The following is a 23,406-nucleotide window of genomic DNA, read 5'->3' on the forward strand; positions in this document are numbered from 1 at the left end:
GAATTCAGGTCCTAGCACTCTTTTAGTGTTAGGGAGATATTCCACCCTGTTGCATGTGCAGAGAAATAGGTTCCCTAAACCTGCTTCTCTGCTTAGGCACCTGCACAAGAGAAGGCAGCAGGATTTAGCATTAGTGTTCCAGAACTAGATTCTATGGACACAAGATTTAGTGCAAAAATTCCTGTTTCAAATGCTGCAGTTTGCACACAATGTACCTACTTAGCCCTATGAAGATAGGGTAATACGACAGGGTATGTCTACAAGCATCTAGGAACGAGGCTCCCAGACTGGCTAGACAGCCTCATGTTAGGTGGGATTGATCTAGCACACTAAAACTAGCAGTGTGAGCATTGTGGTTCCGGAGAAGACTCTGGCTAGCCACCCAAGCTCAGGCCAAAGGGTCTGGGGGGAAGGGGAGGCGTAAGAGACTGAGCTGCCACCTGAGCCATCCTTGCTGCTAATTTTAGTGCACTAGCTCCAGCCCAGCTCATGCAAGTCTGTTTTCCTGGGCTGGGGGGTTCACTCTCAGCAGCAATGTGCACATACTGTAAGTGACCCTCGTATGTAATGGAGAAATCCTGATGATTTACCCTATTGCTGAAACAAAGTAGTCAAAGCCTAGCTGAAACAGGGCTTTAGAATTAACACTGAAGAGGCCATATTGTCATTGTGGCTTTACTTTAATATGATTGACATCCAGTGACCTTCTTGTGTGTACTTTATAGGGCCCTATTCATGAATGTATAATGTTGACAATTGGGTCACCTTTCTGCTGATTTTCTTTACATGCAACATGACCCTGTATTCTATGCATAATTAAACAGTCAGTGATCTGTAGGTATACAGAGTGTGTGCAGGGTCTTGGCTGGTGAAGAGCCACCCAAAATAAGATTAAGCTAAGAGACATCTTTTTCAACACAGAAATGCCATTTTATAATGGATCATATCTATAACAAGAACTGTTTGAGAATTTGAAAGAGGAGGGCAATTGGGTGAAAGAGATTATGAAATGGTAGAGTTCATGATTCTAAGAAATGGTAGGAGGGAGACCACCACAATAAAGACAATGGATTTCAAGAAGGCAGACTTCAGCAAACTCAGTGAGGTGGTAGGTAAAATCCCATGGGAAGCAAGTCTAAGGGGAAAAACAATTGAAGACAGTTGTCAGTTTTTCAAAGAGACATTAAGAGCACAAAAGCAAACTATCCCACTATGTAGGAAAGAAAGTATGGCAAGAGACCACCATGGCTTAACCAGGAGATCTTCAATGATCTAAAACTCAAAAAAGTCCTACAAAAAGTGGAAACTCTGCCAAATTACATAGGATGAATATAAACAAACACCACAAATATGTAGGGACAAAATTAGAAAAGACAAGGCACAAAACGAGATCAGAATAGCTAGGGACATAAAAGGAATCAAGAAAACATTCTACAAATACATTAGAAGCAAGAGGAAGACCAAGGACAGAGTAGGCCCATTACTCAATGAGGAGGGGAAAAACAATAACACAAAATGTGGAAATGGCAGAGGTACTGAATGACTTCTTTGTTTCTGTTTTCACCAAGAAGGTTGGTGGTGATTGGACGTCTAACATAGTGAATGCCAGTGAAAAGGAGGTAGGATCAGAGTATAAAATAAGGAAAGAACAAGTCAAAAATTACTTAGACAAGTTAGATGTCTTCAAATCACCTGGGCCTGATGAAGTGCATCCTAGAATACTCAAGGAGCTGACTGAGGAGATATCTGAGCCATTAGCGATTATCTTTGAAAAGTCAGGGAAGATGGGAGACATTCCGGAAGACTGGAAAAGGGCAAATATAGTGCCCATCTATAAAAAGGGAAATAAGGACAACCAGGGGAATTAAAGACGAGTCAGCTTAACTTTGTACCTGGAAAGATAATGAAGCAAATAATTAAGCAATCAATTTGCAAACACTGAGAAGACAATAAGGTGATAAGTAATAGTCAGCATGGATTTGTCAAGAACAAATAGAGTCAAACCAACCTGATAGCTTTCTTTGACAGGGTAACATGCCTTGTGGATAGTGGGAAGTGGTAGATGTGGTATATCTTGACTTTAGTAAGACTTTTGATACGATCTCACATGACCTTCTAGTAAACAAACTAGAGAAATACAACCTAGATGGAGCTACTATAAGGTGGGTGCATAATTGGTTGGAAAACCATTCCCAAAGAGTAGTTATCAGTGGTTCATAGTCATGCTGGAAGGGCATAACGAGTGGGCTCCCACAGGTATTGGTTCTGGGTCCAGTTCTGTTCAATATCTTCATCAATGATTTAGATAATGGCATACAGTACACTTATAAAGTTTGGGAGGGGTTGCAAGTGCTTTGGATGATAGGATTATAATTCAAAATGATCTGGACAAACTGGAGAAATGGTCCGAAGTAAATAGGATGAAATTCAATAAGGACAAATGCAAAGTACTCCACTTAGAAGGAACAATCAGTTGCACACAAACAAAATGGGAAATGACTGCCTAGGAAGGAGTACTGCAGAAAGGGATTTGGGGGTCATAGTGGATCAGAAGCTAAATATGAGTCAACAGTGTAACCCTGTTGCAAAAACACACAAACATGCTGGGATGTATTAGCAGGAGTGTTGTAAGCAAGACATGAGAAGTAATTCTTCCTCTATACTCCACGCTGATTAGGCCTCAACTGGACTCAATTGTGTCCAGTTCTGGGTGCCACATTTCAGGAAAGAGGTAGACAAATTGGAGAAAGTCCAGAGAAGAGCAACAAAAATGATTAAAGGTCTACAAAACATGACCTATGAGGGAAGATTGAAATAATTGGGTTTGTTTAGTCTGGAAAAGAAGACTGAGAGGGGACATAACAGTTTTCAAGTACATAAAAGGTTGTTACAAGGAGGAGGGAGAAAAATTGTTCTTCTTAGCCTCTGAGGATAGGACAAGAAGCAATGGGTTTAAATTGCAGCAAAGGCGGTTTAGGTTGGACATTAGGAAAAACTTCCTAACTGTCAGAGTGGTTAAGCACTGAAATAAATTGCCTAGGGAGGTGTGGAATCTCCATCATTGGGGATTTTTAAGAGCAGGTTGGACAGATACCTGTCAGGAATGATCTAGATAATACTTAGTCCTGCCTTGAGTGCAGGGGAGTGAACTAGATGACCTCTCGAGGTCCCTTCCAGTTCTATGATTTTATGTCAACACATACAATACGTAGAGCGTTAAAGTTGCTGATAAAATAATTGAATAAAGCACAAATATCCCACCTAAACCCGTTTATCATATTCTACCTCTTTCAAAATATGAAACATTTCAAACAACTCCATTAAAAAAATCTAAATTCTTCTTTCAAATTTCCAAAATCTTGAAACAACTAAAATTTCAGAATTGGAGAAGTTTTGTATAGCTCTTGTCCAGCTTACAATTTCTCAAGCTCATAAGAAGGCATCATGGGCTAAATATTGCTGGTCTTACTCACATGACTAATTCCAAAAGAGTCTGTGGAATTACTTCTTGAGTAAGGTAATGAGGACATTATCCCCATATGTGATGGGTAGTAGGTCCAAATGTTTAAAATCCCCAAGATTTTCCACCAGAAAAATCATGTTACAGATGGGCAGTTTTAAAACTAATTCAGATGTAAAGGCCTTTGTTGCATACAAAAGTAGCCTGATTTCACCCCCCACCCCCACCCCAAGAACTTGAAACTCAGCACAGGTTCATCCAAAGACTTGCTAAATTTCAATTAATTTTTGTGTGAATCTTGTCTCAATTTCAAGTGCAGGTTTGAGTTTCAGAAAAACTTCCTTGGAGGATCCAAGAGAAGGCACTGTAGATACCACTAGCCAATGGCCTGTTAAGCATAGATTTCCCTGAAGAGTGGAACTGTAGGGTTGGTCTACAAAGTTAGGTTGGCTTAACTACATCACTCAGGGGTACAAAAAATGTCACACCCTGTGAAACATACTGGGGGGGAAATCAGCCTAAGCCCCATTGTAGACACTACTAGGTCTTCCATCAACCTAGCTACTGCTTCTCTGATAGTGGATTTACTAGAGCGATGGAAGAACCCCGTCACTGTATTACTTATCTACACTGCAGCAGTAGCATTTCTAGCGTAGATATAGCCCAAGGTCCAAAAGAACTGAGATCCACAGAACTACCTGGAGGCCAGGATGCTACTGGAGAGGAGTGTGGCAAGGATACATGGGGAAATTAGTCAGCTGGTAGCAGGGATTGGCCCTGGCTTCTGTCTATTGTGTTTCAATGTAGGATTTTACTATTATGTATTATGGGGCATGTTCTCAGGCACTCCATAATGCACAACATGGTAACCTGCACACATGGCAGGCCTAGCACTGAAGGAGCTGGGGCCCACCAAACAACAACAGGAAGCAAAAGGGGCAGTGGTGCTTCCAACCAGAAGGTTGAAAAAACATTTTTTCCAACCAAACAAAATGGCTTTAAGATTAAGCACCCATTGAGGAAAATCCTTTTTTTTTTTTTTTTTTTAAAAAAAGGATTTTCACTAAAAAAAGAATTAAGTCAAACATCAAAAAAAGTTTTTATAAAAAATTGGGTGGGGGGGAGCATTTTGCTTGTATCTATTTCCAGCCCCTCCCCTTACTGTAGTAAGCATCTACACAGAAGCACTATAGTGGTAGTAGCTGCAGCTGTGCCCCATAGCATTTTAAGTGTACACCTAGCTTACACCTGAGCAGCTCTGTCCAGATGGCCATCAGAGATCTCTCCCCTGCACCCCCCCCCCCCGGTTGCTTTTCCAGCCTGAAATGTTCTAGCAAAGCTGGGCCAATTTATTATTGTAATTCAAAAGCAAAAAAGCTTTTTATTTGGTGATGGGGAAAGGTGCAGGGGAAAAGGGTTGAATACAGCAGCAAAAGTGACCAAATTAATGGGAATTAATTTAATTTATAAAATAGTATTTCTGAGTAGGGCCAGGTGAAACTGGTGGGCAAAGATTGTGAGAAGTTATTAAAATGTTTTCACTAACTGATTTCACACTCTTTCCCCCTTTCCCCTCTTATTTGTGTGTTTCTGGAATTTCAAATGTGTGATTCACAACAGTGTCCCAAAATCTGGGAAAGCCACCTTTTCTTGAAAAGTTGCACTTGTGAATTATGAAAGCTTCTGGAAGAGGTGCTCTGCAAAGACACGGTGATAGAGAGGTTCTAAGCTCTACTCCTTCTGTTGTCTCCAACAATACTTTTTATTTATACACATTTCTATACACACTGGCTCTGATCCCATAGCTTCAGTGTAACTCCATGGAGGAGTAAAGGTGCATGTGTGCAGATGCAGTTCCAGAAGGAAGGCATACAGAATCCAAGAGGAGTGGCAAAAAACACAACCATGTATCCCCCTTTAAGGACTCCAACACCAGTCAGAACTCCAAGTTTCCTTAATATTCTAGGAAGGAGGAGATTTACAGGATGGCTGGCTTTCTCCCTTTACCTTAGGCATCAGGCCAAGAGCCATTTAACACAGTTCAAAAGGCCCTTACCTCAGCCTTGAGTCAGAGCAACCAAATGTACAGTAAAATTCTACACACAAATAATGGGGGAGCAGAGGGGGAACTGTGGAATTGCATTAAATCAAACAGTGGAAACATTTAAGTAAATTCTCAATCTTTTCTCAGCAGTTTCACCTAGCCCTGCCCAAATACTATTTAACATTACATTGATTCCTGTTGATTTATAGTTAAAAAAATTTTATATAAAACTTTTATGCTGAGTTTGGTTGCTCTGAGGTAAGGGCCTTATGAACTGGGTTATGTGGCTCTTGGTCTGAGGCCTAAGCTAGAAATATATATTAGCATCCAGATCAGACTAGTGACCTGAATCCTACATGTATGACTTCTAATCTTTCCCTCTGTTCAGTTTCCTTTTTGTGTTTATATAGTCCAGCCCCAGAGCTTAGCATGAATCTTTGACCGCACCCAGACTGTTAGGTCCAGACTGTCCCTTAACAGGATAGAAACCCCTTCACACAGGGCCCTTATCTGGTTATATTAAGAAGGTAAATCATTATCCTATTTATCAGATTGTAAAATGAAGTGCTTTCTAGGCAAGTCAATTAACCTTTCTGTGTCTCAATTTCTCTGACTTGTTGTAACAGGAGAGTGATTATAGTTATTCGAAAGAAAATGTGAAAATATACTGGATATAAGATGTCCACAACTGCAAGTAGATCAATAAATAACAATCCTAATACTCAGAAAGGTTAAGTGGCTTATATAGGAGGCATTGTGGTCTAGTGGATTAGATATAGGCCAAGCAGTAGGACAGATGGTTCCTCCTAACCTTGGCTCTAGCAGTTGTTTGACCTTAGGCAAATAATTTAGCACCAGCCCTCCATTTCTCCAGCTACAAAATGATTATTGACTTACCTGACTACTAAATATTTAGTACTACATAACCGAAAAGCAGTTTTAAGGTCACTCCCTGGCTGAGACAGGAATAGAAGTATGGATCTCCTGGCTCCTCCTAGCCCTTAGACTAGGTTTTTGGGTAACAACAACAACAACAACTCCTATTTAGGGAGCTTTTTACAAAATCTGGAGTGGGACTTTGAGTGAAGGTAGCTTTTTGATTTTTTTTCTCCCCCACATGCAGATCATGGAGAAAAAAAAAAAAAAAAAAAAAAAAAACACAAAAATTGTCAATGAAAATTTTTGAAGTGTTGTGAAATTGCACCAGTTTCAGGAAGATTCACAGACTTGAGATAAATTGCATGAAAACCCTCAAAAAAAGAGGGTTATACAATGACTGTCTCCTATCTCATTTGAGGAACAGGAGAATACACTCAAACTCCTCCCTTCTTTTGTTTGAGGGTTTTTTTTTTGGTAAATTGACAAAGTGAAATATTCAGATTTCTAAAATTCATTCCTGGTGTGAAAGCTTCTGTGCAAAGTTTCAGTGAAGTTGAATTTTTATATCTAGGTTATAAACCCTTGCAAACTGAAGCCTATAATGCTGACAGCAGTTGTAACAGGAAAAATGTGAGTAACACTAATAAAATACTGATCTTTTGCTGCATCTCCCCAATGGGCATCAAGTGGAAGAAATTATAAAAGCATCAAATATAATCCATTAAAAGATCTTTCAGCATGTGATAGACACAAGTTTTTATTTGGTTCATTGTAAAGTTTCAAGGTGGATGTGGCTTAAAACTAACTGATTACTACAATGGGATGGAGAGATGAGTGGTTGAAGTAGTAAATTGGCAAGCAAGAGAGGTGGGTTAAATTCCTGCCTCTACCACAAACATCCTGTATTATGTACAGCAAGACATTTAGAGAGATTTTTTAAAAGGTATTTGGGTGCTTGACGCCCATTGAAATCAATGCCTAAATACCTTTAATAAAATCTGGCCCTTAATCACTCAGTTCCCCATCTGTTACATAGGAATGCTCTGTTTCTTACAGTCTGGATTGTCTTTTTTGACAGTAAGCGCCTCAGGCCAAGGACTGTGTGTATGTGCATTGTTGAGGTGTTACTGTCATACAAGTAATAACTGCCTTCCAGGAGGGAAATCAGACCTCTGTTTCGTAGTTTCTTTAGGAGCAGACTCAAGACAAGCAAATTTACAAAGCACTGATAACTGGAACGTGGTGTCCTTCATCTCATCAACCTAGGTCAGGTCAACAGGCGCAGATTAAAGCGGTCTTTGACATTCAATTGTTTTGCAGTATTGTTGTAGCTGTGTTGGGCCCTGGATAAGAGACAAGCTGAGTGAGGCAATGTTTTTTCTTGGACCAACAACCCCCAGACCTCGCTAAGCTCATCAGAACCAAGCTCCACACAAACCAAGACACAACAGCTCAAAGAGTCACGAGACTCTGAATATGTATATCCACTAGTACGATGATCAATATTCCTCCCACAGACATAGGTGCTGACTCCATGGGTGCTCCAGGGCTGGAGCACCCACAGGGAAAAATTAGTGGGTGCTCTGCACCCACTGGCAGCCAAGCTCCCCTCACCCCCCACCCCACCACCACCTCCTCCTCTTCCCCCTCCTCTGAGTGCACCGCATCCCTGCTCCTCTGCCTACCTCCCAGCGTTTCCCGCCCAGCTGCTGCCAAACAGCTGTTTGACAGTGTTTGCACGCTCCAGGGGGGAGGGGGAGGAGTGGGAACATGGTGCACTCAGGGGAGGAGGCAGGGCTGGGCCAGGGATTTGGGGAAGGAGCTGGAATATTGGAAGGGAGGGGTGGAGTTGGGGGGGGACTTTGGGGAAGGGGTTGGAATGGGGGTGGGAAGAGGTGGGGCAGGGCCTCATAGAAAGGGTGGAGTGGGGGCAGGGCCAATAGCAGATGGTGGGGGGGGGGGTCGAGCACCCATGGGAAAGATGAGAAGTTAGCCCCTACGCCCACAGGCATACCTCCCAAGATTCATGGAGCCTACGCATGCCTATCACAAAATACCATGTACTGCATCCAGTGCAACAAATGGTGAAGCCAGACAAGCACTACACTCTTGAATGAAGTCACAAAAATAAAGACAAAAACCTATCACCTCTGGATGAATACTTTCCTCAAGGAATCACTCCTTATCGGACCTCAGTCTTCAGCCTCAAAGGAAACTGATGCACAACATTTTCAAGAGATGAACCTGGGAAACTGAACTCATAACTCTGCTAGACACTAAAAATCACAGGCTCAGAGACACTAATTTTATGTCTTATTACAAGATTTTATAACCTACTAATCCTCCTTTGTCCTATGACAGCAGAGGTGTCAATTGCCCACTTCATTTTAAGTGGTCTCCTGCAACATGTGTTAGCCCCTCATGCTTAATCTGTCCAGACCTGAATAAGAGCTCTGTGAAGCTCATAAGCTTGTCTCTTCCACCAACAGAAGTTGGTCCAACAAAAGATATTACCTCACCCACCATGTCTGTTTTGACATTCAGGTCAGCCTACTGAATCTTGATTTTTTCCCCCATAATCTATCAATTTCCTGTAATATTTTTTTCTTTTAAATACAGTAAAATATACAGGAGTTCACCTTGTTGTATATCCTGTTGGACATATAGACTCTTCATCACGTGGTAGTAATGGAGTGACATGCGACAATATACAAGATAATTGCATATTTTTTTTTAAAAACAGTGGAATAAAACTTGTCAACGGTAATAATTGTTGGCTCGTACTAACAAGTTGCAATCATATTGGGAACTAATTTTATGAAAAATGACTGCCTTTCTCTGTAACCAAATCCAAATATATGTCAGAGTTAAGCTCACATTTTATCAAGTGGCTCGGCATCCTTCTATAGTCCAACCTGCTTTTCCAGTCAGGCACCCACTTATATAAGGGAGAAGGAGGATTAATGCGTTATTGATATGGCATAGTACATTTGGTATTCTTCAGCAGCAGGAATGCCACATTCCCATCATAGTAACCCAAGTATATGTTTAATAAAAGGCCCATGAAATCTCCTGCTAATTATTAAAGAAGATGGGGAGAAAAAAATATAAAGTCTAAGTACAAGCTGGGAAATGTAATGTTGAAGCCGCTAGTACTTTGGTAGGCGTTTAATCATTTTAAATGGAGTGGCTTTACAAATGAAGCAGGTCATCCCTTAGGGTTTATGAATTCTACATTTTTAGGTTCTCCTCACCTAGAAAATAACCTCAATGAAAATTTAATCTGCCGGGGGGAAAAAGCTTTAGTAAGCTGTTCTCTAATTTCCTTTCAAAGTTTAGCTATGCCCACACTATCAGTTTCCTAGTCTGTCATTCGGAGAGAAAGTGAAATATTATTTGGAAAATTTATAACCCAGCAATTTAAGTGTGTTCCCTCTGCATGAAACATATACATAATTGCTATTTCATAAAAGTTTGATAAATGAGAGATAAAATGCATGCAGACTTGCCTGTAACAATACGTAGGGCATTATTCCAAAGGTCATTTTAAATAATGAAGTGGATTGAGTATATCTGAGAAAACTAAAAGAGAATTAACAAACACTGCAAAAGGATCTAAGATGAATACTATCCAAGGTCTAATATTTCTTAGCATCTTGCACTTAAACGTGGGATTGTTGTGGTTTCATTCTAATCCTCTTCGGGAACCACAGAGCCAGCATTTGACTGAGAAGCCAGCACCCTCCCCTGCAGAGGCTGCATCTGTCACTTCCAAAATGGAATTTCTTTGGAAAAAGCAGTAAACAGCATCACCTTTTACAATCTGTTAGATATACTCCCAGGGTACTATCTATTCTGTTTCATGTGTGATCATTGTCCAATTTGTTATTATATTATGAGTGCTGAAAGATGGTTTCTATTGTATGTAGACTTTCATGTTCTTACTGGATAAAATAGGACATTACAGGCTTTTAGATTTTGAGGGACAGATTTACAAATGTTTAGTTTTCACTGAACAGATTTTGCAATATCTGACTGGTTGGGTTTTACATATCTACATGAAGTGACGCTCCTGGTCTGATCCCAGTTTGACTTAAAATGTCCTGTTAAACGCTTAATCCTTAAAAGCGAGAAACTCAATTTATTTTAAATCATAACTCAAAAAATTGCTGGGATAAATTAGACAGCATCACTAACAGCAGGGACAGAAAGGAATATGATGTACAGTGCATGTGCAAGGCTGTTTGCTTCATTACAAGAAAGCATCTAGGTGACTGATTCAAAAGGGGGCCAAGATAGTAATGACTGATAGTCATTCATTGCCATTTGATTGTCTATGTGAAATGAGTTGGTGTCTAGGTCGGTTCATAGCAGACAGGTGTCTGCAATACAAAAATCATCATCACAGTGGGCACCCTTGTTGTCAGTCTCATTATGGAAGCCAAGCATTAACTGAGCATTGAGAATGAATTAGAGATAGTCCCTCAGAGTCAGGATTGAGGCATATTGGCAGTATGGGGTTGTTTATATTGCCACTGCCATTACTATTCTTGCTTGAAGCATAAATAAGACTTCAGTCTCCAGTGTTAATCCGGCATCTATCACAAGCTATGAACTAGAAAACTAAACATAGGCCTAAAATGTGTATGCTTAACTTGGGTAGTGATTTACATGTGCAATCATACATCAAGATTGGAATTTACTCCATAGATTTCATTAAAGTAAAAAATAGACAAAGTAAAACCTTTAATATGCCAGTACTTACACTTTGTATTACAGAGCACTGCTGATCAATGGAGCTTAAAGCCCTGTACAAAGATAGATAAGTATTAATTCCACATGTTATAAATGAGGGCCCAAGTGGCTTACCCAATATTACACCAGACCTCAGTTGCAGAGGTAGGACTAGAAACAAGATCTCCAGTCTATGGTGCAAGCCTGCTACAGTACATATCCACAGTGGATGGCTTAGCACAAGCCGTGCCACACCAGTGCATTTTAAACACAATTATGAGGACTACCATACATCATGGGGAGTGTTTAATCAATAGTATAAAATACATTGAAGTCTTCATAGGCCACGCACTTATGTAATTGTATGGTTAGTGAGTTACGCTTGGAGAGGGGAAGGAAGAGAGATTCAGTTTTCCACCTTTTAATGACAAGAATGATTTCTATACAGTTTATTGAATCTTTGACCACATAAAACAGGGACAAGTAACACAGAGCAAGTCATAGCGCACACAGATACTGTGGACGCACCACTGTATATGACATGTAACTCATTGTTGATGCTCAGCATTCCTCCCGATCAAAAGTTAACAGCTATGCTGATTTGTGTGATGTGGATAAACATCCCCTGGGCATCAGGTTTTAGACCCTCAACAAAGCAATATTGTCCAATTTCAAACCGAGATTTTTCAAAAATAAAAAGCTGTCCATTTATCCACGGAGACATACTTCCTTCTCATTTCTTCCTGATAAATTTGTTGAATCCGTTGGAGCTATACCAAATTACACCAGCTGAAGATCTAACCCATTATCTAAAATCTATTTCTCACACAAGTATACTTATTTACCTATATGTTGAAATTACATATTATTCAACAGAAAACTTTTCTTTTTTCCTTTGATTGACTGATATATCCTCTCCCCCCCCCCCCCCAATGCCTGTGGAAAAGGATTTTCAATGAACCATAGACAGCCAGTATATATAGTTCATGGGTAATGAACAATGTCTACACATTCAAGCTTCAGAGGATGAATTTCAAGCATTATTACATGTGATAGAGATATCAATTGAGTATGCACATCAGCTTTTTCAAACTTTCAAAACGTATAATTTTTCTAACCTTTATAGAAGTTTGCTGTTAGTTTGCAAACTTTTAAATTATTCTTACAGGATTAGAAATAACCCATCATGAGATGGAAAGTTATTCTTTAGCATAATAAAACAATTAGAAGACCATTTCCAGGAATCAGATACAGTAGAATCAGCATTTTTCAGACCTTACAATGCAGCCTCCAAACATCTGCCTCCCTCACTATCACCGAAGTAAAAAATTCTGAATTTATCATTCATTCTGCCAAATACTAGTATATATGTGACCGACTGCCACATATGCTGGGGGTGAGGGTATATGCACAAACACACACACACAGCTTATCTTAAATACCATCCAATTAGTTTAAATGAAACTATAAATATTATGTTGCCATTAATCCACTTGCAAATTTTGGGGTTACTGCTTATTGTTGCTAGTGTTATGTTCTTCAGAACTTACAATTTCTAGATCCATTGTTTCTTTTGATCTCCATATAATCATAGTACTGTATTCTCTTGCCCTCTTCATTTATTCCATTAGTACCAATAACCTTCTCCTTACTAGAAATATTGTAATTTTTAATAGGATTTTTGTTGTAGGGTTTTTTACATTGCCGAGATCCACAACAACATGATTGGAAAGGCCCCAAGTAGCAGCCAAGAGCTACTAGATACTAGTAGGCCACATTGGGATAATAGTTTCCTAGATATCGCTGTACTTAAACACATTGGGCCAATTTCCCCCATTGCAAAAAAAAGTAGGTGCTGAGCATATGCTGAGATCCACAAGAGCCAATTTAAAAAAAAAAAAAAAAAAATCAGCAATTTTTAGAAAATCTTTTTCATCTAATTGCTTTGATGTAGCAACATGGAACACCTTATTTTTAATAAGGCTTCAACTAGTAGTTTTTCAATTGGGAAACTTTATTCTTTTTTAAATTAAAAGCCCTTTAAGTGTTACAGTGGTTAACTATAAGCAATAACCCACTTTATGATGGGTGTTATTATATACTCACACTTCATGGTTATTGCTTAATAAGCCTTATATTCATAGTTATTTGGGAGGAAGGATGAACATGTGGTCCAAAGGTGCTGGCCTAGGACTCTGGATATGTGGGTTTCATTTCTAGTTCTGCCACAAGTTTCCGGTGTGTCCTGGAACAAGTTGGTTAATTACTCTTTGCCTCAGCATCCAAATAAATAAAATCATAAAAAAGATTAACTGACTTTGCCAGTGTTACACAAGGAGTCTGCCGTAAAGTCAGATTTAAATCCAGCTAACTCACAGGAATGTTGTGAGGATAAATCCATAAATATTTGGAAGGTGCTATGGTCCATATAACTAGCTATAATCTAATCATGCAGTGCAGTCTGGATTTGATTCTAATTCCAATGAAGTCAGTGGAAAGGCTCCCATTGATTTAAATAAGAGTTGAACCAGGCACTACATGCACATATCTGGTATAACAATACACTGTTGTGTGTTATTGCTTCTTTATAGAACTGCCTATGGTACATGGTAAAACTGCAGTATAGTAGGAATGAATTTAATCATCATTCTTCTGAAGGTAGCCCAGAGGGGTCAAGAGAGTTATAACTGCAGAACCAAGTCTTACCTGCGCACTAATTGTATCTTTGCATAAATTACATCAGTAAACAGATAGTGCATTGCATAAAGTTGTCCTGTTCCCAGAGGGAGCAGTCCACCCCAGGTTTTTTGGGATCTTTAAAATCACTTGTAATGGGATACACTACATCCTCATCCTTTGCTACCCCAGACACCTTTCAGTCTCTGTCCAGTAAGTGGCAATGTCATTTGACTTTTACATTCCCATCACCAACAGTCTTGTGCAAAGTATTTACAGTGTTTCTTACCCTTTAGCATGGGGCCAGAGATCTCAGCACACACTGGACTCAGTTAGCCCAGGTCCTCCTCACTCACAGCTGTCCTGTGTCTTCTTTTATAACCCTCAGTTGATGGCTAATTGGTTCATTTGCCCTCTGAGCCTCATCAGCTAATTAGCTGCATATCCCCTCTGCCTTCTCTAGGGGAACTGATTGGTGCCTATGTGATCAGTGTGCTGGCTCACCTGTTAGCTTCCAGCACTCTGTCATATTTCCCCTCTTTGAGCATGAATATCATCAGGGAATGTCTTTTTTCTTGGCCATTTCTGCCTCCAGTTCAGTATTTAGAAAGCAGAAGGTATAAATATTCAAACATGTTTACATGTTCTACAATTTAGAGATTTTTTTTAAAATTAAGCCCACTTAATAAAAAGCATTTATGAGGTATTCCAAACTGTCATAAAGTAGCATCATCTAGAGATTTGCAAGGAAGTTTATTTGCAGCTTCATACACAGATATATATAAGCAATGCCCTATAATGCATCTTCCAGCTGCAATAAAATTTGAAATGGGCACTTGAGTCACTGCCCTATATGACAGCAGGTATCAGATTACAAAAAAGGGCTCTTATTTTAATTTTTTATGCATTATCTGAGTCATGTTCTAAGATGGCTACACTAGCGAGCTTACAGCAGCACAGCTATACTGATGCAGCTGTGCAACTGTAAGATCCCTCATGTAGCTGCTCTATGCCAACGGGAGAGAGCTCTCCCATCAACATAATTAAACCACCCCCATAGCAGCAGTAGCTATGTCAGCAAGAGAGCTGTCTCCCACCAACATAGTGCTGTCCACCCCATGGCTTCTGTAGGTGTAAGTGTGTTTTTCACACCCCTAAGGAACATATTTTGTACTGACCAAAGTGCCAGTGTAGACATAGCCTAATGGAAACCCATGAAACCTGGAAAAAAAAAACCCATACCTCTTCCCCCACAACAACTGTAAATTCTGAAGATTTAGGGATTTCCTTCAGATTTTGCGGTGTTGTCCAGAATCTAATCTTTCACTTAAAACAAATGAAGTTTGAGACCTCTTTAGTTGTGAAGATATCCTTGACAAGGTAAAGCTGTTGCCTTTGTGATGCTTCAGTCTGAAACAATAGATTTATAGGACATGTCAACTCCCTGCTAATCACTGTAATGGAGAGTCAAATCTGAAGGCTAATTATGACTCCTTAAATTTCAAAATCATTAACCCTTTACTGGTGATACTTAGACCCAAAAGTCATTCAATTGTATGTATTCTAGTTCAGCACTGAGAATCTTGAGCATGGCAGATAATTGAAGTTATAAAACTGTATAAGTTACGTTGCACATTGGAGCACACACATTTGAATTTGAAACAGGAAGTGGTATGTGGATATTACAGTTATAAGTTGCAGGATAGATAAGTTACCAAATAGCACTGGAGATCAACATCGGTAGGACTGAATTCATCATTAAAGTAACATTGCGAGGAGATCACTGACTAAAGGAGAAGAGGCATGAGGGATTTAGTGGAGGTGGGGGAACAGGTTGCTATTGCCAAGATTTTAGTTAAAAGGCTGAGAACCACTGCTATAGAACGTGCATCTGTGTGAATATTCCAGATGTTCAGTTTAACAAACTCAGGATGCACCCATAAGCGAAGCATATTGCAACTGTATTGAAAGTGTTGATCCTACAGGTTTGCACTTACTCAAGAAGAAATGTAGCAAATTAAATTTGATAATTTAATCTAGGAGTGTGGTGGATAGAGGATAGAAATTACAAATAGAGAATCTTTCCAATCATTTATAGTGTACGAAAACACACAGTGGATTTGTATTGTGTAGATATTAACATTGTGCCACTTTGTAAATCCTATGGTCCATTAGGAATTCAACAGTTAGAGGTAGCTGAATACTGGAAGAAGGGTTGTGAATTTCCTCTGCTAGCTACAAGCTACAAAATATGCTGTCAAGGTTTGCTGTTACTGCTTCCCTAACCTATGTGGGAAAGATTAGTGGTTTGGCAGTTGCACAAAGGGAAAGCTTCACTGTCACTAAGCACGGGAACTATCCCCGGTGCTGAAAATCCTTCGGAGCGTTTATGTGGTAGGGACTGACAAATATTTCCAGATCCCAAAGGCAGGCTTAGGTTTAGAGAACCCTTCCAGCTCTGGCTGGAAAATGTCAGGCTGTGATATAGGACATTTGGGGCTGTTACGTAATTGCAGAGTTTCAGAAGCTTCCTTAATTGTCGGACTGGTCATCAGTTTTCATCGGAAATAGTTTGCATCCTGCGCTAGTCTCATGAGTAAAGAGCTGGTTGGTACCACTGTGAAATGGAATGGTCATTCCACATCTGTGCTTCTACATCAAACGCATTGAAAAACCCAGAATCTACTCCACAATTGTCAAGGTCCAAGTATGGCCTGTTAGAATTTGCATGTTTAATCTTAACTAACTGTTCTCAATTGTCTTAGCTGTTCAAACTCCTTATAGTCTATAGGAGAGATTGTGAACCCTTTACTCATGCTGCTGAGCACTTTCCCACTGACATAGCACTATTCAAGTCAATGGAACTATTTATGTGAATAATTGATCCCCCCTGGGACTAAGAGGGTATAATCTGACTCTAAATTTTCTGAAAAAATCCTTGCAAAAATATTTAGATTTGTTAACACATTGCATGAGAAAAACAATGGCTAACTTATGATATGGGAACACATTACCCCCTTTGTCTAACACCATCTCTTGGCAACTAATTACAGAGAATGTTTAGTACAGAGCCTTTATAAAAGATTATATACTGTAATGGTTCAAAACACATTGCTTATAGTAGTGTTAGTACAGTGCATTGGACCACTATTTTTGGCAAGACAGGTAGTGATACCTTTAACTAAGGTTGCCTGGCACTTCCCATTGTAAGACCCAGTTTTTAGTTGCTTATAACTAAGTCAGATTCTAACCATTCAGGCTGAAATTTTCCAAACTGGATGTTTGCCAGATGCTCAGTTGTTTGATGTTTAGAAATTTTCAGCAAAAATTGTTCAGCCATTTCTGGAAACAAGATTAAGGAAAATTATGTTTGGCTTATGTAAAATTGGTTGTAAAGCTTTGGGGTTTTGGTTGTTTTAAGAAGCTCTTACACCTATATGCTTCAGAGCCAGGACTTAAAATTTGGAAAAGGGGTGCTCTCAAGGATGTGCCTTTTACTGTTCCCATGAAAAACTGCCTTAATCGGTCAAGTTACACAACAGCAGCAGCAGCTTCATATGGCTTTATTGTTGTCATAGTGGCATGTACAATGGATTTCCATCTTGAAAGGTCCTTTGCAAGTGTGTTTCCTTAGTCAACAGTCAGGATGAGAGGATTTAGCCTCCTTAAATCCCTCAAAATTGTATCTTCCAACCTCAGTCGTGGCTAGTCTCATGCTCGGCTTCCTTCAACCTCAGCTCTATAAACCTTCTGTAAAAGTGTCAAGTAATGAGCCTTAAAAAAACCTCACTTCACACATGGGCAACAGAGACTTGTTCGACGTTGGTGACCTTAAATGTGGTGTTTCTGAAATTGTGAATGCTCGACTTCACAACTGTGTTCTTTTAACGTAGTTTAAATGTCATTGCAGAATACAGTGGGCTTTTTATAAGGAAAGCGTGGAGGATCAATGTGTTCCCAAATACATGTCTTGATCCTACAGAAACAATCCACTTATGTCTATAGATATTTGTAATGGAACACCCACTGGCCACCTGGACTTCAGCTTGGAATGGGTCAGCCTCTGGTAGAATGAAAATTAGACAACTGAGCTTCCTCTAAGTACAGAGCAAACTTTGTAACACCAAAGCTGAACAGTGAGTATTACCAGAAAACTTTTAATAGGTTATAGCTAATGGGCTTCCCAGACATCTTTCAAAATATAAAAGACAGACCAAATCATCCTCACATTAGTAATTTCTAAGCTATTCAAAGCAATATTGTGAACATTAAGATCTGAGAAACAATGAATTTGTGATTGATTCACCATGTGCTTCAGTTCATAAATTCATTCTACATCATCGGTGATGTGCAAGAAATTCACACCCTCCGATCAATAGTTTTTATAGCTTCAGTGAACTACCTGAATTAGATTTTGGAAGAAAAGATCACTGTCTCCAATAGTGATAAATTTTAGTTTATCAAGTTTTTGACCACAAAGGCTGAGATGAATTTTGATCAATGAGCCCTAGTTTTTAAAATGGTTTTGATAACCACATGTGATGTGTTGCAACATAGAAATAACACATCCAGATAAGGTTGGCATTTTTAGCTTCAAAACAATGAATGCTTTCCTATTTGGCCTAGCCAATGTGATGAACTCACAGAGTGAGGTCTAGTTAGTGAGAGGAAAGGGACATCTTGTGGCTGAGGCCCATGCTTGAGACTCAAGAGACCTGTTTTCCATTCCAGGATCTGCCAAATACTTCCTGTGTGACCTCATGCAAGTTATTTCATCTGTGTGTGCACTCCAGTCTCCCCATCTGTAAAATGGGAAAGTTGCACTATCCTACAGGGATTTCATAAGATCACATTCATTAGAGCTTGGAAAGTGCAAGTCAGTAGCAGCTTTATCTCCTGTGAAGCATTTTGATGGAATAATCCAGAGGACTCCACAATGATAAACCCACTACTGCCTAGCCGCAGTGTATTCTGAAAGAAGGGAGACTTCTCATTTACCCCAGGTTCTCTTTTTATCTATATTCTGGAGAAGATTTTCATGCCTGCTATTGATTCTGTACTTAAAACAAAAACAATCCCCTTCTTCCTGCTCCCTCTATCATTTATAAGCAGCTGATCTCTCTTTCTTACTAGTATGACATTTACAGAGTGCTCAGGGTGCAAACAACATATATACTGTATTACGGGCACTGACATTTTCCTAACAGCAAAGGTTTTAGAATCCAAATATGCTTTAAATGTCTGTAGTGTGTTGTCTCTAAGACAATCCAATACATTAGGTTGCGAGTGATCAAAATCTATTACCATCTGACGGCTCTAAGGCCCTATATTAAAGGGGATAGGAGCTGATGGGTTCAGTTCCCCATGGATGTCTCCACAAACTCGCCATCACAGCTGGCTCTACCGTTTCCCTTGCTAGCAGTCTCATCGCAGAGACCAAGAAATGAATAAGCATAGAGAATGAACTACTCTCCCATCACTATAGGTGGGATTCCTCTCAGGGCACGTCTCACAGCCAAAAGCGGTGCATGGGCTGACCCACCAGAGCTAGCTTGAATCCAGCTAGCACAGGTAATGGCCGCACAGACCGTGCGGCATGGGCTTCAAAACAGGTAGCGCAAGACCAGCACATGCCCTTGGTATGTACTCGGCTCATTAGCCTGATCTGAAGCCCTCGTTGCTCTGTCTTCACTACTGTGGTTCCCTTCAGTAGCTGGATTCAAGCTAGCTCAGGTTGGCTAGGCCATACACAGCTTCTGCTTGTAGACATACCCTTAGTCTCAGGGCTGTGAAGCTTGAACTGACAGCTTGTGTTTTACCGGTTCCATTGATAAATAGAGGGTGTCAGTCTATACAGAGGTCCACCCAGGACTTTTCATGAATATCAAGGGCTTGATCCAAAGCTCACTGAAGTAAAGGTTTCCATCGACTTCCGTGGACATTGACTCAGCCCTGAAATTCACTAAAACAAGCTTTAAAAGAGTTAGAATACACATTATTGATATTTATCTCACCACAATTCTATCACTTTATATTGCATTTCTTTTCAGAGCACCTGGATGTGGGGCAAGATGCATATTTTGCTATTGCTCACTCTTGGCAATCTGTAGCTTTTATTAATAAGTGTAATGATGAGCCAAGCAATCTTTGTATTCAGCTTCTTTAAGACAAAGCCAACACAGCCATGGATAACACCATGAAACTGTGGTTGGCAGGAAAGTTCACTTTTTAAAAAAAAAAAAGAGGACTTTTTCCTTGTCTGTGTGGAGCAAGATTGCAAAGACAATTACAAATCCTGATTGAGCTTTTAAAAAAAGGGTATAGGCAGCCCTGCCATAGGTAATCACTATGGGAATCTGCTGCTAAGCAGAGGTTTCACTTTTGAAAAAGGATTTTCCCCTCTGGTTCCCCCCACCCCAGTAAAATCTTCTGTTGACCTCAGAGTTGTGGAGGTAACTGCTGTCACGAAATGACTATGATTTACTGGCTCAATATGTAAAAAGATGCATAGATGTTGAGGGATACCAGTGATATTATAAGTCACGAAAGGAGAATTTCAAGTAGCATATGACATAACAGGAACTATGAGTTTAAGCTAGTTCCATACAACTCACTGCAACTCATTTATGGGGTTTCTTCCCCTTAAGATTCAAGACTCTAAAATCAAATTGCAACTGTTAAGGGTGAACTGCTGGGCTTAAAGTATCCAAAGAGGCACTCTCTAGACAAACTGTCTACAATTACTGTCCTACCCAGACAAAAATGTTTAAAGTTTTTATCTTTGTCAACAGAATTTTATAATCTATTGTGGAACAATAATTTGTTATTTTGCCTTGAGTGCCTCTCATCTTTACTAAATTAAGTACTCCAATACCATGAAATCAATGAAGTTACAGCAGGGGTAATTCAGTGTTGAATTAGGTGCCATATTTTCATGAAAACTGCCTTGCAATTTATACTCACCATCACTAAATTTGCCCCTTATTAGGAATAAGGAATCACCTTACTGGTAACATGGGAATTACAGAAAGTCCATGAAAGATTTTAAAATCAGCTGACATGTTTTATTTCATTTGCTAAAAATCAACTCTATTTGCACTTATTGAGATGAAGTTTTACTCCCAAAATCCCTTTTCTGTCTCATCTGATGGCAACATTCTCATAGCCCTACTTGATGTAACTTGAATAGCGTTAGTTTCTCATATTTCTGCCTTTTTCCCCCCCCAGCATTTTCAGTCAGCACTAAACAAAACTTCTACAAAGCTCTCTCAATAATAGAATTATGACCTTGCTTTTCTTCCACAGCAGCGGAAAAAGGTCTGTGCTAAAGTGACATAAAAGAAAAAAAACTACATGTAGTTCTGCACTAATGTAAAATGACACTCACTTTCTCCATGCAGAGGCATACAAATGTCCTGTGCTACATGGGGAAATACAGTCCCTATAAAAACCACGTGCCCTCTGAAAACTTGAAAATTTCCATAAGATCAGGACAGCATTTGTCTAAGAATAACTGACCTTGTCATAGCCTAGCCCAAGAGCTTGATGTGTTGTTAATGTTTCAACACCAAGGTAAAAAAGAAAAAAAAAAACCAAAAAAACCCCCACGAACACTAACATTACTAATATACAGTGGGACCATCTTAGATGAAGTTTAGATAAATACAGTTAAGGGGGATCCTGAACTGTTTGCATAGGCTTTCACCACCCTTAGACTGAAGCTTCACTCTGCATATGGGGACAAAAATCTTCCTGCCTCTTGACACGGTCAGCATGAATATTTAAGTTTGGCATATGGGCAATGGGTGGGGGAAGCTCCGTGGGAGATAGGGAAATTAATCCGTCGCAGGCTGCAGAAAGGAAACACAGCTACTTCATGGTCATTGACTTCAGTGGGAGCAGATGCAGGACACTCGTTAGCAAAAGATTAACCACTTAAAAGCCCAGGCTAAGTATGACACACACAGGACCATGCTGGTCCCTATAACCAGTTCAGAGCTATTGTGTGTGAGTAATATTCTCTAGGGTCCTGGTTCAAAGCCCATTGAGGGAAAGACTCCCTTTGGCTTTAATGTGCTTTGGATGTGGTTCAAGGAGCTAGATTGTGCTATCAATTATAGCTTTGCAATTTCATACAGTAAAAGGCAGAATCTGGCCCTAGAAGAAGTAGTTAATCCTAATTCTGCTTTGCTTAGTTCCTCCAACAACACTCATCTAGCATGGCTTCATATAGATAGCTACTCTTATTTTTCCTGACTTGGCATTTTTGAACATGTGAGATGACTTGTCTCAGAATTGCATTTAGAAAACAGAAATCACAAATCCTTCCACAGAGAACTACAGATGCCTTATCCAGATGATTGTGTGCAGATTACAGCATCTTATTTGTAAAAAACACATTTCTATCAAGAATTTCTAACATTGTGCTAGGAAGATGAGCAATGCCCTTTCGAGATAACTAGCAACTTCCTTTTAAGAAAAAAAATCTCCTAAAATATTGTGTGGAGATCAAAGTAATATAAATTACTTTTTTCCCTTGGTGACACAGGTAAAAAAAAACAAAATAAATTAACAGCCAGTTATAGCAAAACCAAAACCCAAAACCTTTTGTTTAAATTTCATATTAAACACTTATACTTAAATTATTGACTGAGACTGAAGTCTAAAATAAAAGACTATTCCTTAGGAGTGAAATTCACCCCATGACAGAGGGCCCTTCAAAGGTTTCATCTGTGGCAGAGATGTACAAACAACAGAAGTAAAGCGTTAGATTCACAAGGGGCCTAGGCACCATTCACAAAATAGAGAAGGAGGAGATGGTGCCCTTATACCCAGTAACATGGTGATTAGGGCACCCATCTGGGATATGGGAGCCCCAGATTTGAATCCCCACTCCGGAACAAGGTGTGAAACTCAACTCCCCCCATCCCATATGAGTGCCTTAACCACCCAGAAATTAGCTACGCTGAGGTGGAGCTATCATAATCTCTCCTATTGAATCAGTTCCACTTTGTGTCAATACTTAAATATTCCTTGGACAAGAGAGTGAGTGACTCTATAATCTGGTGGTTCAGGCACTTCCCTGGATGGGGGGCACCCAGGTTCTGGTCCCTATTCTGAGGAATATTTCTACAAAGTGAAACTGCTTCAACAGAAGAACCCGAGAAAGCCCTGTAGCTTAAGCACATCCTCCCCTAGAACTCAAGGAGTTGGAGTACTCTGTGTTTTCAGTTCAGCCCTCTAGGGGCACAAGATGGGGAAACAAATAGACACACAGACAGACCCCACAGAAGATTCTAAAACAAATTATTCTACTTAGATAGCGCAAAAGATACACAGATCTAGACAAAAAAACAACTATATGTATTACCCTACCTCAGTTTCCTTACTGTTCAGGAGAGTTCTTTGGGCTCAGGACAGGCTCCTCTGGGGTATTCAGGATCCTTTCTCTATTCCTTACCCTCCTACCCAGAGCTTCTCATCCAGGGCCTTACAGTCAACCAGTTTAACTCTTTTTGTTACCCTTTCCCTTCAAAGTGGGGAGGGAAATTTCCTTTCTTTTATAACCGTCGGTCCCCTTTGTCAGATGACTCCCTGATTAGCCTCAGTAGGT

At 39.8% G+C, this 23,406-nt stretch overlaps 2 long non-coding RNA genes across 2 annotated transcripts; both read right to left on the reverse strand.

Annotated features, from left to right (window-relative positions):
* Window positions 1-7,344: 7,344 nt before the first annotated feature.
* On the reverse strand, window positions 7,345-9,330 carry LOC122461675. The gene is made up of 2 exons (XR_006283762.1): window positions 9,261-9,330; window positions 7,345-7,726 (listed from the first exon to the last, which is right to left on the reverse strand). It is a non-coding gene; the product is annotated as an uncharacterized LOC122461675 (long non-coding RNA).
* A 556-nt stretch (window positions 9,331-9,886) lies between these two features.
* Window positions 9,887-23,381, reverse strand: LOC122461674. Its single transcript, XR_006283761.1, has 3 exons — window positions 23,169-23,381; window positions 11,149-11,191; window positions 9,887-9,965 (listed from the first exon to the last, which is right to left on the reverse strand). It is a non-coding gene; the product is annotated as an uncharacterized LOC122461674 (long non-coding RNA).
* Between the last annotated feature and the right edge of the window lie 25 nt (window positions 23,382-23,406).

This window comes from Chelonia mydas, chromosome 9 (assembly GCF_015237465.2).
Source record: "Chelonia mydas isolate rCheMyd1 chromosome 9, rCheMyd1.pri.v2, whole genome shotgun sequence".
Lineage (NCBI taxonomy): Eukaryota > Metazoa > Chordata > Testudines > Cheloniidae > Chelonia > Chelonia mydas.